Source organism: Petaurus breviceps, unplaced genomic scaffold (assembly GCF_028583685.1).
Source record: "Petaurus breviceps papuanus isolate PSGF00001 unplaced genomic scaffold, PetGlider_PUasm1.0 90417, whole genome shotgun sequence".
Taxonomy (NCBI): Eukaryota; Metazoa; Chordata; class Mammalia; order Diprotodontia; family Petauridae; genus Petaurus; species Petaurus breviceps.
Window position 1 is genome coordinate 1,132,095 of NW_027187245.1, and position 16,997 is coordinate 1,149,091.

Sequence of the window (16,997 nt, forward strand, 5' to 3'; positions counted from 1 at the left end):
CGGCCTTGCTTGGCAACCTCCGTGTCCTTGGGTGTTCTGTGGGGGTGAGTTCTTCTTGGAGACAAGAAGCCGGAGATGTCCGAAGACTGGGTATAAGGTAAGACAAGGCCAGAGCTGGGAGAGCCCAGCAGTGCAACATTGGCTGAAGACCCCAAAGCTGGGCCTTTGCTATTGAGCACACCGCAAAGAGTAGAATCTTGCCTTTTGTTAATCTATTACAATCTTTTTTTTTTAAAGCAATAGGGGTTAAGTAACTTGCTCAAGGTTACATGGCCAGTTATTTCTGGGTGTGGTGCTGAGTGTCTGAGCCTGGATTTGATCCAGGTCATCCCGACACTGGAGCCGGTGCTCGCTGAGCCACCTGGCCGCCCCTAAGCAATTGGGGTTAAGTAACTTGCTCAAGGTTATACAGCCAGGTGTTTCTGGGTGGGTGATAAGTGTCTGAGCCCGGGATTTGATCTCCAGGTCTAATCTCAACACTGGAGCCAGTGCTCTTACTCGCTGTGCTACCTGGCCGCCCCAATCTATTACAATCTTTGATGCTAATGTAGAATAGCTGAAAGTTGTTTGGTGTGTTGTGTTTCAAATCAACTGCATAACATATGCTTTCATCTGAAGCACAAATGGGCCCATATGTTTAAATATCTTCTACATTTAAAGAAATGAAGAGATGATCACAAGAAAGGGAAAGGGCTTTATTAGTTCATTGAGTCCATCTGCTAGGGCGCTCTATTGTCTCCAGAATGATGATTTAATACTTCAGTTTAGCTAAAAGGCCAGCGAGAAATGAGCTACTGGTAAATTAATGCTGTGTAAATACTAGATCACGAGGTTTTAGTGATAGTAGGAAATAAAGCACATATCACCATCCTCATATCATGAATGTGACAGTAATTAACCTTTGGTTAATAAAATATGGCTTTCAAGTCATATAACCAATCTGGCCACTTATTTAGAATGTCTTATTTCTGTTAAAGCTATACAAAAATAAGCAAATACAACCAGATTGTTGGGATAACACTTTAGGAGGTCAACCAAGCTTTGGGGAAACTGTCTGAGAATTTGATCCATGGCCCAAGAGGCTTTGGGACACAGTAGAGAGAGTCAGTGTGCTGAGCTTGGAGTTGGCAAGACCTAGATTCTAATCTTGCCCTGACTTTTTCTAGCTATATGACCACAGAGAAACCATTTCAGCTCTCTGAACCTCAGGCACCTCCCTAAACCTTTAAATTATCAGTGGGGTGCAAGTTCTGAAAAAATAATTTGTGAAACAGAAAAGAAGAAAGTCTTTCAATGAGAATTCATCTGCTCCACCCCCACACACACACCCCCATAACACACCCCCAACACATACACACACACCTATACCACACCCCCACACACCCCCATAGCACACCCCCACACACATGCATCCTTTTGAAACAGCAGCAGCAGCAGCAGTGACAAAGCTTCTTTAAAACTGTTTCATCCTTTCTTGTAAAACCTTTGAACAGACCCACAGCATTGATATCTGAACTCACAAGTAAATCGTAATCATTATCTCTTGTCATAGTTTTATAGTTTTTCAAGCACTTTCACGTACTTTATCTCATTGGATTCTAATACTGACCTTGGAAAATTGGCAGATCCCAGGCTTATTATTCCCATTTAACAAGTGAAGAAAAAAGGTCCATATGAATAAGTGACTTGTCCCCAAACCATATGGTTATGAAGTATTGAAGCCAGGACTAACACCCAGGGCAAAGAATGCAGAATCTCTAAGTTGGAAGAGAGCTCAGTGGGTGTCTAGTGCAGTCTGAATCCCTCTTCCAACACAGTATTCCACTCTGTACTTATAGCACCAAAGCTAGCTGACTGATTGCCTAGTGTCTTGGACAGAGGGTGGGGGGAGAGCTGGATAACGGAATCTGCAGTATATGATGTATGATATGTTCGCCTAGTAAAAGTTTGATTTGGTGACTCCAAGATGGCCTCCATTCCATTTTCCAGTATTAGTGCATTTTTCTATTTCCTGTAAAACCCCAAAGGCTCCATTGCATTATGTGATTGATTGGCTATATGGTTCTACCAGATTTAATTGGGGGCTTAAGATTTCTAGCATATCCCCAAAAGATTGCATAGCACTCTGCCTTGCCCTGTGCTATCTGCCCCCATGTGATCAAAGATAATGAATCATGATAGTACATGAAGCACACATAGCAGGTACTCTATTTTTAGTCCATTGCTCTTTCTGCTGAGGCACTGGGCTGGAGCATCTGTGAAGACAGCACTGAGCCTTTATGCATCTTCATCAAGTTGGTATTTACCTAAGATTTCAACAACCTAAGATTTCAAGGTAAAAAATAGAATGAAAGCCTATTCCTAGGACTGAGTTACCACTATCAGGTAAAGTCTGTATATTTCTGGTCCTGGAGTTTTCCAAATTCAGCTGAAGTTGGACTTCCTAATTATAGCACACATTCTTGGCATGTAATGTTCTAAAACCAAAAAGCTGTCCTGATACAAGAGTTGGGTGACGAATAGAAGGGCTCATGGAGTTATATATGTATGTATGTATATGTGCATGATTATATAGTACATATGCATAATATATAACATATACATATATTTATATAGAGACTTCAATATTTATATATATGTATGTATATGTATACATACATATATGCGGAAGGTGTAACACCAAAAGCCATTTCCTGATAGATAAGTGATCTAAGTATATTCACAAACAGTTCTCAAAAGAAGAATTATAAGTGATTAAGAACTCTATGAAAGAATATTCCAAATCACTAATAATGAAACATGTAAATTAAAACAGGCCAGAGGTTTTACCTAACACCCAGCAAATTGGTAAAGATGACAAAAGATGAAAATAGTCCATGTTGGAGGGATTCTGGAAAGACAGATATACTAATTAAATGGGATAAAAATCAAATAGAAACATTCTGCTGGCCTGCATGTTGTCTTAGAAAGCCACAGATTACCATTATCTAGGTTGTATTTTCCTTTATTTTATTAAATACTTCCCAATTACATTTTAATCTGGTTTGGGCAACATTTCAGAGTTCTGCGGCCTCTTGCAGTGGAACCATGAGTTTGACACCTCTGCACTAATGTATTATTGGTGGAATTGCAAATTAATATATCCATCCTAGAAAACATTTTGAAATTACGTAAGTAGAGTTATTAAAATGTCAATACTCTTTGATACAGAAATTCTGTTGCTAAGTAAACACCCCAAAGAGGTCATTGACAAAATAAAAAGTCTCATGTTATTATATTTATAGCAAAGAACTGGAAACAAAGTAGATGGCCATCTATTGGGCAATGGCTAAATAAATTGTGGTATATAAACATAACAGAATATTACTCAGCTGTTAGAATAAGCCATGACTACAACAAGATAAATGCAAATGACAACTTCCCACAAAAGTATCAAGAATGACTTAGAAAGAACAAGCTTGGCCCCAGAGGAGGGAGGTGAGAATTCACCTCCCCATACTCTTTTGCAGAGATGGGGGGAGAGGAGGGATATGGTACAGGAATATGGAATATTCCCTATAATGTACAATTTTTTCAATGAATTAAAAGAGTTTTGCTGAAGTTTTTTTCACTTCTTTTAAAAACAAATATTTGTTGTTAAGAGAAAGGGCTTCTTAACCTATGTTCTGTAAGCTTTTTTTAATATGTATTTTGATAATAATTATATTTTAATATAATTGGTTTCTTTTGTATTCCATTCATTTTATTTATTTAAACATTTTTCTGAGAAGTTCATAGGCCTCACCAAACTGCCAAAGGGGTCCACAATGCATAAAAGCTTAAGACTCACTGTTATAAGGGATGCTTCTTTGAGATAAAGGAGGAAGGTGGATATAGACCATGTAAAAACCAAAGATATCAATAAAAATCTATCTTTATAAAGAAGGAAAATTAACATATCCTGTCAAATATCAACCATTTGAAAATAAGATTTTTAAAATAAATATTTATTAGTAACTTTTGTTTTTCCATTGCCTTACTTTCCCACTCTAGCTCTCTCCCTTCCCCCTCCCAAAGAGTCAGATTTTTTATAAGGAAAAGAATAGAAAAACTACAATAATAGCCACAATAAAACCAATCAATATGTCAACAAAATTGACAATATATGCAGTATTCCAACCCTGCAGATCCCTGTATTTGCAAAGGATTAAAGGAAGGTATCTTTTTCTATTTCTTCTATTCTTTGGAGCTTTCCAATATTCCTTTTCAGTGTGGTGCTTTCCAATTATACTGGTGTAGTTTTGTGTATGGGGAGCTAAATAGCACCATAAATAGAGCAGCCAGCCTGGAGTCAGCAAGAGTCATCTTCCTGAGTTCAAATCTAACCCTGCTTGCCTCAGTTTCCTCATCTGTCAAATGAGCCGGAGAAGGAAATGACAACCACTCTGGTATCTTTGCCAAGAAAACCCCAACTGGGCTCACAAAGTCAGACACAATTGAAAAATGACTAACCTGGACAGCCATTACACGTGCCTGAAGTGAATCGTTTCCTTGACTTGGCTAGTGCCCATTCTTCAATGCTTTTATACACTAGCACTTCCTCATTAGGCAGCTGGATGGCTCAGTGTCTAGAGTGCCAGGTCTGGAGTCAGGAAGACCTGAGTTCAAAAGTGGCCTCACACACTCAAGAGCTGTGTGACCCTGGGCAAGTCACTTTACCTCTGTTTGCTTTAATCCACTGGAGAAGGAAATGGCAAACTGCCCCAATGTCTTTGTCAAGGAAACCCATATGGGCTCATAAAGAGTCAGAGACAACTGAACAACATAAACAGCTTCCTTATTAAAAACTTGCCTCTCAGACAGTAGTGGGCTTGAATACTTGTGTATATCAGAGGAGCCTACGACTCAGAATATTGAAATCAATGGAGGTTTATTTAACTCTATAATTTATAGCTCAGTGCTTTCTTGATTGTTTTCCCGTGTTGGTGTTCTCCAGCTGGTGATCTTTCAATTAAAACTGCCGACATACCCTATTTTTCCATTATCTAGATTTAATTAAAATTCTTTGAAATACAATACGTGATTTTTTGTGTGTATCTCTTAGAGCTGAAGGAAATTAATTTGTATCCACTTTTTTTTCAGTTCGTGTGAATGTGCAATAATTACATGCAAGGCTTGTAAGTAAGTAATAGCTTTATAGGCTAAGATATGTTATTAAGGGAATTTATAAATTCTCTGGGATGATTGTTGTCTTAGGATGGAGGGGATTCCATGGCCAGTTTTGTAGCTATTGTTGAAGAATAGGGATATATATCAAGTAAAATGACTAAATTCCATAGTTTCCTATCAAGATTTGAAATAGATTTTTATAGGTTTTAATTTTCATTTATTTATTTTTCTTCATGATTAATAATGTAATGGAATAATGGCAAGGGAGGAAAAACAGCTACTTGAAAATGCAGTCAATAGTCCAGAAAACATAAGGGCGACAAAATTATACTGACTGGTTTTGATTCCAGAGAATAGATAGTAAAATATGCCTCCCTCCTCTTGGCTAACCGGTGGGGGACCACATAAACAGAGTATTGCCTACACTATCTCACATGATCAATTTATCAATTATTTTTACTGTTTTCTTTAAGAATGGGTTCATTGCAGCTGATAGAGGGATATAGCTGGGGATTACCAAGATATAAAAACAAAGGATATCAATATAACAACTTTTAAAGAAAAAAACATATTTAATGGGAAAAAAAGGAAACCTAAGTGTGCCAACAATGTGATGCCATGGGCTGAATGCTACTGAGACTTAAGAGTTAGGAAGACCGAGGTTTGTATCTAGTGTCTAATGCTTGCTGCATGGCCTTGGACAAGTCATTTAAGCCCCACTAAATCTAATCCTTTCAGGGTTAGTTTGTTACACTTAAACAAAAGACTATATTTAAAGCATTTTGCAAAGCCACAAATACTTAAGCACCCAGTATCCTCAAATGGATTTGTGATAGCATCAATGACTATTCCCTCTAATACCAGAAATCACAAATCATTCATTACTATCCATCCTTTATGTCTGTTTTCTGTATCTCCCCAGAAGTTCACCATAGAAAGACCACTTAACATGTTGGGAACCTTCCTTCAGTTCTTTTGATATCATCAGTCAATCAAACAAGTGGAGCATGGGACCCACCAGTTACTCTTCACTTTCACCTGGAAGCAGCCTATGTTTTTCAAATAGGCCTTTCCAGCATGACATAAATTTCTCTGGTTCTCCTTAATATTTCCTTCTTTATAATGTCTAATGGCCCACTCACCCTCACTGTGTACTTTTCCATTGCCCTTTTGATGCTTTGAATTTTTTTTTGGAGGAGATTTTAGTGTTCCATGACTCAACAGCCATACCATATAACTTGATGAATATTAGTATTTTTAAATGAGTCTTTATTTCTAGAAGAAGTTTTAAGTCACTCACGAGTTTGCAGCTTCCCAAAGACAACCTTCCACATAATCCCATGCTCAAATCATTGTCCATTTAGCACCCCTTCTCAAATAGCGTAGGATATAAAGGTAGATTATATAGACATGTTGACAAGTGGATAAACATATTGATGCATGAGCTCTCTAGGCTGTCCATCCAAGCGTCCAAGTACATATCACAATTTGGAAAATTGGCACCCTTCATCTGTTTCTTTTTCACTATCTGGATAGCATGGTCAAATGATCTTGAGTGATTATGGATCTTTTCCAGGAAGCTCTGTGGTGTTCTGGAACTTGATGCAACCAGCACAAAGTCATCCACAAATAAGAGCGTGTGGAAAATCCTTTGATCTCTATTTAACCCTTTGTAAACTTGGCCTGTGTGTCGGACCTCCTCCGTGACATTGGCAAACCAATTCGGTGAGTATACATATTCCTATTTTATATTCCTTTTGATATTAATGATTAAAGGATTTATTAACAGCTTTATGTCTGCTGTTATGTCTTTCAAGATATTTTACATGGTTCATAAATATGTGTGGGAGATACCTTACTGGAGAAAAACTTTGAAGCTGATGTTTTTGTTTCCTAAGTCACATACTGTGTCTGATCAAACAATAAGGAGAATGATATCTTGTGTTTTCAAGTTTTTCCAGCTGCTTATATAATTATACAGATGGGTACTACTATAGAAGACAGTTTTCAATAGCCTGCCTATTTGCTTCTCATATCCTCTTCAAGAAAGTCTTCAAAGTGTATGTGTATGTGTGTGTGTTATTTTTATAAAAAAAAATTAACTAGATGGGAAGATAGCCTTGTGGATAAGTTTTGATGTCTTTTTAGTTACTTGCCTCATTTGGTATTAATTAGGGCCGTAATATTTCTATGTTTTTGCCTTGTGCCCTCCTTCATGTGCCTTGAGAATTCATTTCTCTGTTCCTAAAAATTACTTTGTCTTTACCACAGACAGGTGTACTCCGAGTCTAATCTACCTGCTTTTCCCATCTTTATTCTCACCAGCCTCTTATATCCCCTCCATAAGCACATCTGGAACTATGATACTAAAGTCTATATATTTTGACTCCACTCTCCTTGATGCTGAACAAGACTTTTTTCATAAACATGTTTTTTAGATTTGTTTCATCTTCCTTTTGTCCCTTGTCTCCTTCTAGTTTTATTCTTAAATGACCTCACGATGACTTTGCTTATCTGAGTCATTCACTGAGGTTTTGTTAAACTGATTTTTCTCCCCAGGGCTTCTTGTTGTTTTATGAGATGATAAAGCTTATTATGTTCTACCACCTTTCTCCGTAAGTTTTAAAAATAGTTTATATTCTAAAATAGTGATGCCCCTTGTTGCTGTGTCTCTTCCACTTAATAAGTAAATGTTTGCTATGTCAGCTGGTTTTTAAACTCTTGGCCTCCTTAATATGGTAATTGATTTATATCTATTAATTTTCTTTATGGAATAATTAGTCAGTGTCCTTACCTCCATTTCCCAATTCTTGGCATCTTTTTAAAAAAAAATGTCAAATTGATTTAATAGAATGCCACCTATTTTTCTCATTTCTCTTCTCTCTTTAGGCTTTGCATTAATTTTGACCTTTGCTTCAACAAGTTGTTGGTCCATCTTTGTATATAACAATTGTTTCAAGTATAATTCTCACAGTTTTATATTTTATGATATTATTCAGTACTTGCCATGACCAACCTTCCTTTCTCTTACCTTCCTCCAGTCAGCCACTCAATGACCCAGTCCCATTATTCATCTGCACAGAAGCTTTAAACTGCTCCCTTTTTCAGACTTGGGCCAGTTCGCCTCTCAGCTCATATGTAGTATCTTTTTGGAGACAGTGTTATATTCTTAGCAATATCAACTCATAAAATGGTGAAAAATAGTGAAGACAGAAACTAGCTTCAATAATCCTTGGTGAAAAATTCAAATCCATAAAGTCATGGTAAGAACACTTAAGGATGAGGTTAGAAGGAGCACCAAGACCAAATCAAATGAAACCAAACATGTAGAAGAAGGCAGAGGGGTTTTCTTTGTTTATTTGCAGGCACATACACACATATGTATTATGTATGTATGTACTCTTTTCAACCATTAAGGACAGTTGAATTGCCATGTTAGGACCACAACATTGTATTCTTGGATTTGCTTCTTGAGGAAATGGAAATGTTATTGAGAAAAGCAAAGAAGAGAAAAAAGTAGCTGGTCTAGATAAATTATATGTAGAGGAGACAACAAGAGCCTCTGTTTTTTTGTTTACTCATTTTTTTGGTGCCTCGGTTTCTTTGTGATGTTTCCTTTTGAGAATTTCTCTCCTTTATCCTTGTTTTTGTTATTTTTAACTTTTTAACTTTGATGTATTTTGTCATTTTTTTTATATGACAGGAACTTTGCTCAGAAACAACCACTTCTTTAGTCATCTTTCTAGCTGTTCCAGGAGCATTCCTTCTTGCAATTCTATTTTTTAATTTATTTTTAGTTTTCAACATTCATTTCTACAATATTTTGATTTCTAAATTTTCTCTCCATCTCTCTGCTACCACCCACTCCAAGATGGCAAGCATGCTGATAACCTCCTTCCCCCAGTCTGCCCTCTCTTATATCCCTCCATACTTCCCATTCCCCCTTCCCCCTTACTTTCTTGTAGGGCAAGATGGAGTTCTATACCCCATTGTCTGTATATCTTATCTCCCAGTTGCATGTAACAACAATGTTTTTACATTTATTTTTAAAACTTTGAGTTCCAGATTTTCTCCCTTCTTTCTTCCTCACCCACCCCCATTGAGAAGACAAGCAATTCAATATAGGTTATACATGTGTAGGTATGCAAAACATTTCCCTAGTAGTCATATTGTGAAAGACTAACCACATTTCCCTCCATCCTATCCCCTCCCCCACTTATTCTTTTCCTCCTTTAACCCTATCCCTTTTCAAAAATATTTGCATCTAACTACTCTGTCCCCCAATCCCTCTTTAAGCCAAATTCCATGGGAGTAAGGTTGACCCATTCCCTTTCACCTTCCTGCTCTTCCCCTCCATTGTAGCAGTTTTCTCTTGCCTCTTTTATGTGAGATAATTTACCCTATTCTATTTCTCCCTTTTTCCTTCTCCAAATAAATTCCTCTCTCACCTCTTAATTTTATTTTTTAGTTATCATCCCTTCATATTCAACTCATGCATTCCATCTCTATACTTGTGTTTTTTTTCCTGTGTGGATTGCTAACCCAATCTCTTTCATTCAGGCTGTGGGTCTCTTTGAGAAGGTGCTCTAGTATTTTGGAGGTTAATGCAATTAATGCCGTGTCATCTATAAACATCAGTACCTGCAGAACCTCACCTCGGCCAGAATCCTACCTCTCTTTGAATTTTTCAGAGGATGTCCCATGTGATAGAGCTAAGGATCTTTGTGGGCCCCATCTCCCTCTTCCATACCTCAGTTGGTACTGATACCTGAAAGACCATTGACTAGTGTAGTCTCTATGGTTGCATTTAGCATGAAGTCTTATGAGGTTTTAACCTATGTATGAAAGACAACATGTTGAAAAACTACTTCTAAGGTTCCATTTTACTCTATTTTGCCAAATGTTTTTTTTATATTCAACAAACAATAAATGGAGGTGAATTCTTTATTCTCTGCAGTTAGAGCCTATATTCTCAGTTGCATTACTGGGAAAATATAATCAGCTGTGAAGTCGCCTGCAAAAACCTGTCTGTGTTTTTCTCATATTTTTTCATTTAAGAATATCCTTAATCCATGTATACAGCATTCTTATCAAGATTTCATAGAAATGAGAAAGTATATTAGTCAATAGTTACCAGTAGTGTTGTGGCCACCTCTTGTTGGGGTGGGGGTGCAGGACAGTCTTATTACCTTCGATGATCTTTTCCATCCTTTTGGAATCTTCCTATCTTTGAGGGAGCTTGCAAATTGATCCATTTAAAATTGTATCTCCATTACAGCTATCTTCTATATGTATTTTGGGCACCTGCTGCTTTCCTTCACAATTTTATTTTATTCCATTTTGTCACTAGAGCATATCAGATTCTGATATGTTCAAGGCCCAGGGTAAGTTATCATCTTCATGGTCAAAAAAGGATGAGAACAGATTATTATAGAAACACTGAGAGTTCTGTTTCACGTCTCTATGGTAGCCTCTTGCTTTCATCTATGGAGCTAGGTTTGATGAGGCTTAGTGACGTCTCATGCTAAGCTTTTGGTATCCAAATGCAGTGAGTTTCAAATGTTTTCTCTTTGTTGAACACTTGAGTATGGCAAAATGCCCCAGAGAAAATATTTAATACTGAAAAAAAGTGCTTCACCATAATTAAGGAGGAGGATAAGCCTGCCTTTTTCTTTTAGGGAAAGAAGAACTATATCAGAAATGTATTATATCATGCCATAAAATTATACCGTACTGGAATGCACTTTGGAGTAATTGAGAAATCAGAAAAACTTTTCCTTAGCTTTAAACTAACTATTTGGAAATTCATTCCAGTACTCTCTTACCTTAGTGAGACTCTGATTCAGATTTATCAGGAAATTTGGTTCATCATTCTCATCACCAGTTATCTTTGTAAAGGAATATATCTGTTCTAGGGACTATTAATCTTTTTGTGTCATAGATGCCTTTGGCAGTCTGGTGAAGCCTTTGACGCCTTCTCAGAATATTTTTAAATAGTTAAAATACATGGAATTACAATGGAAACCAATGATTAGTAAAAATAGAACTGCAGTTTTTCCCATCCAAGTTCACAGACACACTGAAATCTTTCCACAGATTCCCTTGGGTGCCAGGTTGAAAATTTCTCATCTATCCAAATGGTGCAAGAGATTGGGATCATAAGCTTGTAGGATTTTAGAACTTGAAGGAAGTGTACATGGAGCAGGAGATATCCTGGAGGTTCTATAACTGAGTAAATGAGCTTTTTGTTTTCTTCCTCCACCAAGCAAAGTATGGACGTGCAGGGCTAGAAAACAGGCAAATTCAAAGCTCTCTTTATTGGGTTTCTGATTAATCAAAATTTTACTGCCTAAGTGTAAAGCCCTGACATAGTGCAGCACGCCATTTCCCTCATGTCAATGCAGTCTGGGTCAGTTTTCTTTCATCAGACACAACCTGGAGCAAAAAGTAAATGCACACAGGCTACAGGGATCTAATCAGAGGATGATACAGGCTAGCAAGCTGCCTGTTTCTAAGCACCTAAGAGACAACGACTTCTGTGGTATCCACAAATTTACTTTCAGGAGAAATTACATTCCTAGAATCAAAACTGGCTTCCTATATATACCATGCGGATGTTAAACCAATTAACATTTCTTTAAATGATTTATTTACTCAATGTTTATTTTCTTTAAGAAAGAATTCCCCAGGATTTTAGAGGAATGGACTTGGAATACTGATTGCAAGATGTCTGGAGCAGTGGGGATAGAGTGGGGAGCCCATTGGTTAGGGAGATTCAGGGACTGGGATTGTAGTCCTAACTGTGACCCTTGCACGGTCAAATGAAGATAGCGATGCTTGTGGGGTGATTGTGAGGAATGTGCTGCCTACCTTGTGAGCATGATTGACATGTGCTACGACAAAAATAGTAAAAGCTCACGTCAACAAATCTTTATAAGTTCTTTTTTCTCTCAAAGAAGTAAGAATAATTTTATCTAATTTCATAAAAAAAAAATCGAATCCATTAGTATCCACCACTGGGGCTGGACATATTCCAGACCTGCTCTCACTTAAGGGGTGCTGGAGACATCTGTTTGTTGTCCTCTTTCCACTTTCATCTTTAAAGGTTCTAGAACAATCTGGCTTCATTGACTCTCACCAAGAATTATTCTACTTCCTTCCTGCGTCCTATTTCACTTTCTACTTCTCACTAATATCTTAAGTATTACTGTCCATAATTTCCCATCCCATTCAATCATCCAACAACTATTTTTTTAAGCACCTACTGTGTGCCTGGCAGTGTGCTGTGATCTTGGGACAGAAGTACAAAAAATGCAGCACACCCTGATTGCAAGGGGCTTATACACTAATAAGGAAAACACAAACAACTTCACTGGTGGGATCACTGCCAAGGGGAGCTGGCACTAGAACTACCTGAAACATGAAGCACATGGCCTGCCCTGAGGCGAGCAAACAGTAAATGATGACACCACTGACGGGCAGGACGGTGAAGTGGACAGGGGGCCTTCTGTTGCTTTTCTATGGGAATTAGCTTGGGAAGAGTATTTCCTTTTTCCTCTCTATGCTCTTTTTGTTAACTTTATTTGGCAGATGTATTTATGTATTGCTCTTCTAAGGTAGTAGGCTTACCACTCAGCTGTCCTTTTTTTCCAAATTTTATTTTATTTTTTTCCCAAATAATAAGTATTTATTTTCTTTCTCTCCTGTTTCCCCTTCCAAATAAGCAATAATAAAAAGAAAGCCCTCATAATAAACATGTACTGTCAAATTTTTAAAAATCCCTCATTGGCCATGTCCTAAAATGTTTGTCCCATTCTGTTTGAATCTCTTACCTCTGTGGCAGGAGGAAACTAGCACGCTTCATCTTTGATCTTCAAAAAAGTTTGATTTGTCATTGCATTGATCAGTATTCTAAAGTTTTCCTAATTTTCTTTGAAACTTTCCATTTTATAATTTCTTATGGTACAATATTACCCATTAATTAATATGCTACAGCTTATTGAGTCATGCTTCAATAGATGGGAATTCTCTTAGTTTCCAGCTTTTTTTGCTTTTTGGAAGGGGGAAGGCAGGGCAGTTGGGGTTAAGTAACTTGCCCAGGGTCACACAGCTAGTAAGTGTTAAGTGTCTGAGGCTGGATTGAAACTCAGGTCTCCTGACTCCAGGGCCGGTGCTTTATTCACTGTGCCACATAGCCACCCCACCAGCTTTTTTTTTTTACTTTGGTAAGAGATACTCTAAGTATTTCTGTACAATTGGATCCTTTCCTTCTTTTTTTTATTTTTTTGGGGGGTATATAATGAGCAGTGGTATCACTAGGTCAAAGGTTATGCACAACTTAATTACTTTTTTGTAAATACTTCCAAATTGCTTTCCAAGGTAACTGGACCAATCCACACCTACATTATCAGTGTATTAATGTGACTAATTCTGAGTCAGCTTGTGGCACAGCCCTAGTTCTAGAGTTAGAAAGATTTGAGTTCTAATCCTGCCTCAGATTTGAACCAATTCCCTAATTCCTAGCTGTGTGACCCTGAACAAATCATGCATGTTTTGCTCAGTTTTTTGAACCTGTAAAATGAGAATGACAATAGCAACTATCTCATAGGGTTGTTGTGAGGGTCAAATGAGATAATATTTTTAAAAGCTCTTTGCATAGTGCTATATAATCTGTATAATCTATCTATCTATCTATCTATCTATCTATCTATCTATCTATCTATCAGGAGGTATATAAATGGCCATTCCTTCTCCTTTAATAAACATGGGGCTCCAAAATAAAAAAATCCACAGCTCCTGACTTCAAGGAGCTTATTATCTAATGGGGGGAGACAATACACAAAAGGAAACTGATACCCAATATGTGTACATGATGTTCCATGCAGCTGAAACCAAAAAGAGCTATTGATGAAAGGTGGAGGCTTATCATTTGTACATGAAACATTGTAAATTAACATTCGTCTTGGTCATTTTTGCCAACTTTTCCCATGTGATGGGTGAGAGGTAGACTCTCAGTCATTCACCTCTCTTAATCTCAATTGACATCTTTTTCCCATATGACCTGATTTTTAGACTCAATGGCAGGAAGATTTAGTCCTCAAGAGAATGAAATTCAATTTAAACTATATCTACAAGGTATCTATTATTGTGCAAGGTACTGTGCTAGTCACTAGTGTTACCAAGGTAAAAAGAAAGTCAGTGGCCTTAAGAATGTCCTGTTGGGGTGGGGAGAGGCAGGGAGAGAGAGAGAGAAATATGTTTGAAGATATATATGTAGATAAAGATATAGACAAGTAAATAAATGGTTAACATGAGGTGGAAGAGAATTCTAATACCTGGTAGCCACAAAGGAAGCATTTATGCAGTGGATGGAACTGAAGCCTAGCCGTGAAAGATCCAGATTGTAATTTGAATAGTATTAGCAAGTTCTATATATTTTGATGCTTGAAAGGATCTCGGATCTTGTCATTTTGGTACATTCACATACTAGAGTTTATCTCTTCCCCAGTTAATGGGTACCTGCTTTGTTTATAGTTCTTTGCTACTACAAAAAGGGTTGCTGTAACGATTTTGGCGTATATGAGGCCTTTCTTGTTATTGACCTTCTTCGGGGATATGCCTATCAGTGGGATCCCTAAATCAAAGGATATGGGTGTGTTTGTCACTTTTTTAGTTAAGTTCCAAATTGATCAGTTCACAGCTCTTAACAGCCATGCTTTAATGTACCAATCTTTCCACAACCTCTCCAACATCGACTATTCACGTCTTTTGGCATTGAGCCCCCCGGGTCTTTTGGCACATGAATTTGCCATCATTTCAAATCTCCTGGAACCCCTTCTTGTTGTCGTTGATTGTTTTTCATCTACATATTAAGACTTTAATGTAATCTCTGTTGAGTAATTTTTTGTTTATGATAGTCTGGTGTTGTAGTCCATCACAATCATTTTGAATTTTGATTGTTTCAAAAAATTTTTATTTTTATTTTTATATCAGTAACCACAGCCATAAAATCATGGTTAGTTTCTACAAAATAAAAATAAAATAAAACATTCTGATATAGCTGTCCAGTTTATAACTTACAAATCTAAATTATGCTAAATTGGTTCCCACTGAGGCATTGAACATTTCTCTTCTTTGGGGAAAAGAGTTATCTGAAATCCATAGATATAATGAAAAGACTGTTTGCTGTGAAAGGCAAGCAGTATTGCAGTCTATTCCACTATTAATAGGAAGGAGCACTACATAGTGGAAAGAAGGCCAACCTTAAAAGTGAGGAAGGCCTGAGTTTAAGATGGCCTCCAACATGTACAGCCTAGTCTCTAAGACTACAAATTGCGTAAGATTACCATTGATCACATTGGATAGAGAAATTTTCCTCATCTGGAGTTACTTACATTAATGAAATCACATGTTGGGACAAAAGACTATTAATAAGATAGTCTCTGTTACTGAACGGATTTATGGGTGGTCCTGAAAGAAAGCAGAATTACTTTTAAGAGTTGGTTATATGGTTTTTAGTTGCTAATCTCAAATCTCTGTGTCTTTTTTCATATGAACTGCCATTAAACCCGGTCCTGTAGATGTGTAGTTGACTTTTTTACCCTCAATGTGGGACTGTACATTTATCTTAACTGCATTTCTTCTCATTAAGTTTGGTCCATTTGTCTAGCCTGAAGAGATTCAAAAATTCTAATTCTGGTACCCAGTTGACTAACTATACTTCCAGGTACTGTTTCTTCATCAAATTTGATAAGCATGACATCAACAACTTCATTCATGTCATTCATAAAAAATGTTGACTTAGACAGTACCAGTCATTTCAGCCCTGAGACTCGCTCTTTTGCATTATAACTCATTCCTCTGCATAACAGGAATAGACTTCCTTCTCTTCCTTTTTCAAAACTCATATCCCTTGTTTGTTTCTAAGTTCTTACTTCCTCACGCAGGATACCTCCAACTTTCAGCTAGTTGTATGAGCTGAAAGAGGTATTTGATAGCAGGTTGCCCCAGCCTACCTCGTTCTCCAGGTACTCTTCCATGACTCAATGTCACTCAGGTGCCTCTAGATGAACAGTCTCTCAGAACCCTATCATTACAATTTTACCACATGGGAAGAAAAACAAGAACGTTTTACAGACTTAAATAATAGTTATTATTGTAACAATGATAACTAGCATTTATATAGTGCCTACTATTTGCTAAGCACTACGTGCCTCTTTTTATCCTCACAGCAACCTTAGGATGTAGGTGGTGTTATTTTCCCCATTTTACATTTGAACAAACTGAGGCAGACAAAGCTTAAGTGACTTGCCCAAGGTCGTACAGTTAGTAAGTGTCTAAGGCTGGATTTGAAATCAGGTTTTTCTGACTCCAGGCCCAGCACTCTCTCCACTGTGCCACCTAACTGCTTCTAATAATATTAAGAGGACTGAAAAGTCACTTCCAAGAGGACAGATGGTATTTTCCTAACACACATTATTACAGAACTACGGCCATCTTTGCTCTTCCTCCTTGGTTATGTGTCTCTCCTCTCTTTTGTTTGGGAGCTCATGAGAGAATTCCCTGTTTTCTTTAGACCTTTTTCTTTTGCTTCTTCATTAGGATCCTTTGTGGTGTCATGGTGTTATCAAAATTTCATTGTTTATGGCTTCCTGTCCATCCTGAGTCATCTTCCATTTGGAGAGTCTCAGACCTGAGGATCTTACCTACTTTCCCCTCAATCTTTGAACTCTGTGTTCTTACCGTCCAGGCTACATATCTGACTATGCGCTGCATTCTCTTCCTTAACCTTTTATGAATTCAAAGAAGACTTTATCACTGTTTCCTGAGGTTGCTGTTACTTCCAGCTC

General features: G+C 37.4%; 1 pseudogene; it reads left to right on the top strand.

Annotated features, from left to right (window-relative positions):
* Positions 1–6,747: 6,747 nt before the first annotated feature.
* Positions 6,748–16,997, top strand: part of LOC138177464 (WD repeat-containing protein 82 pseudogene) — a 39,851-nt pseudogene continuing 29,601 nt past the window's right edge.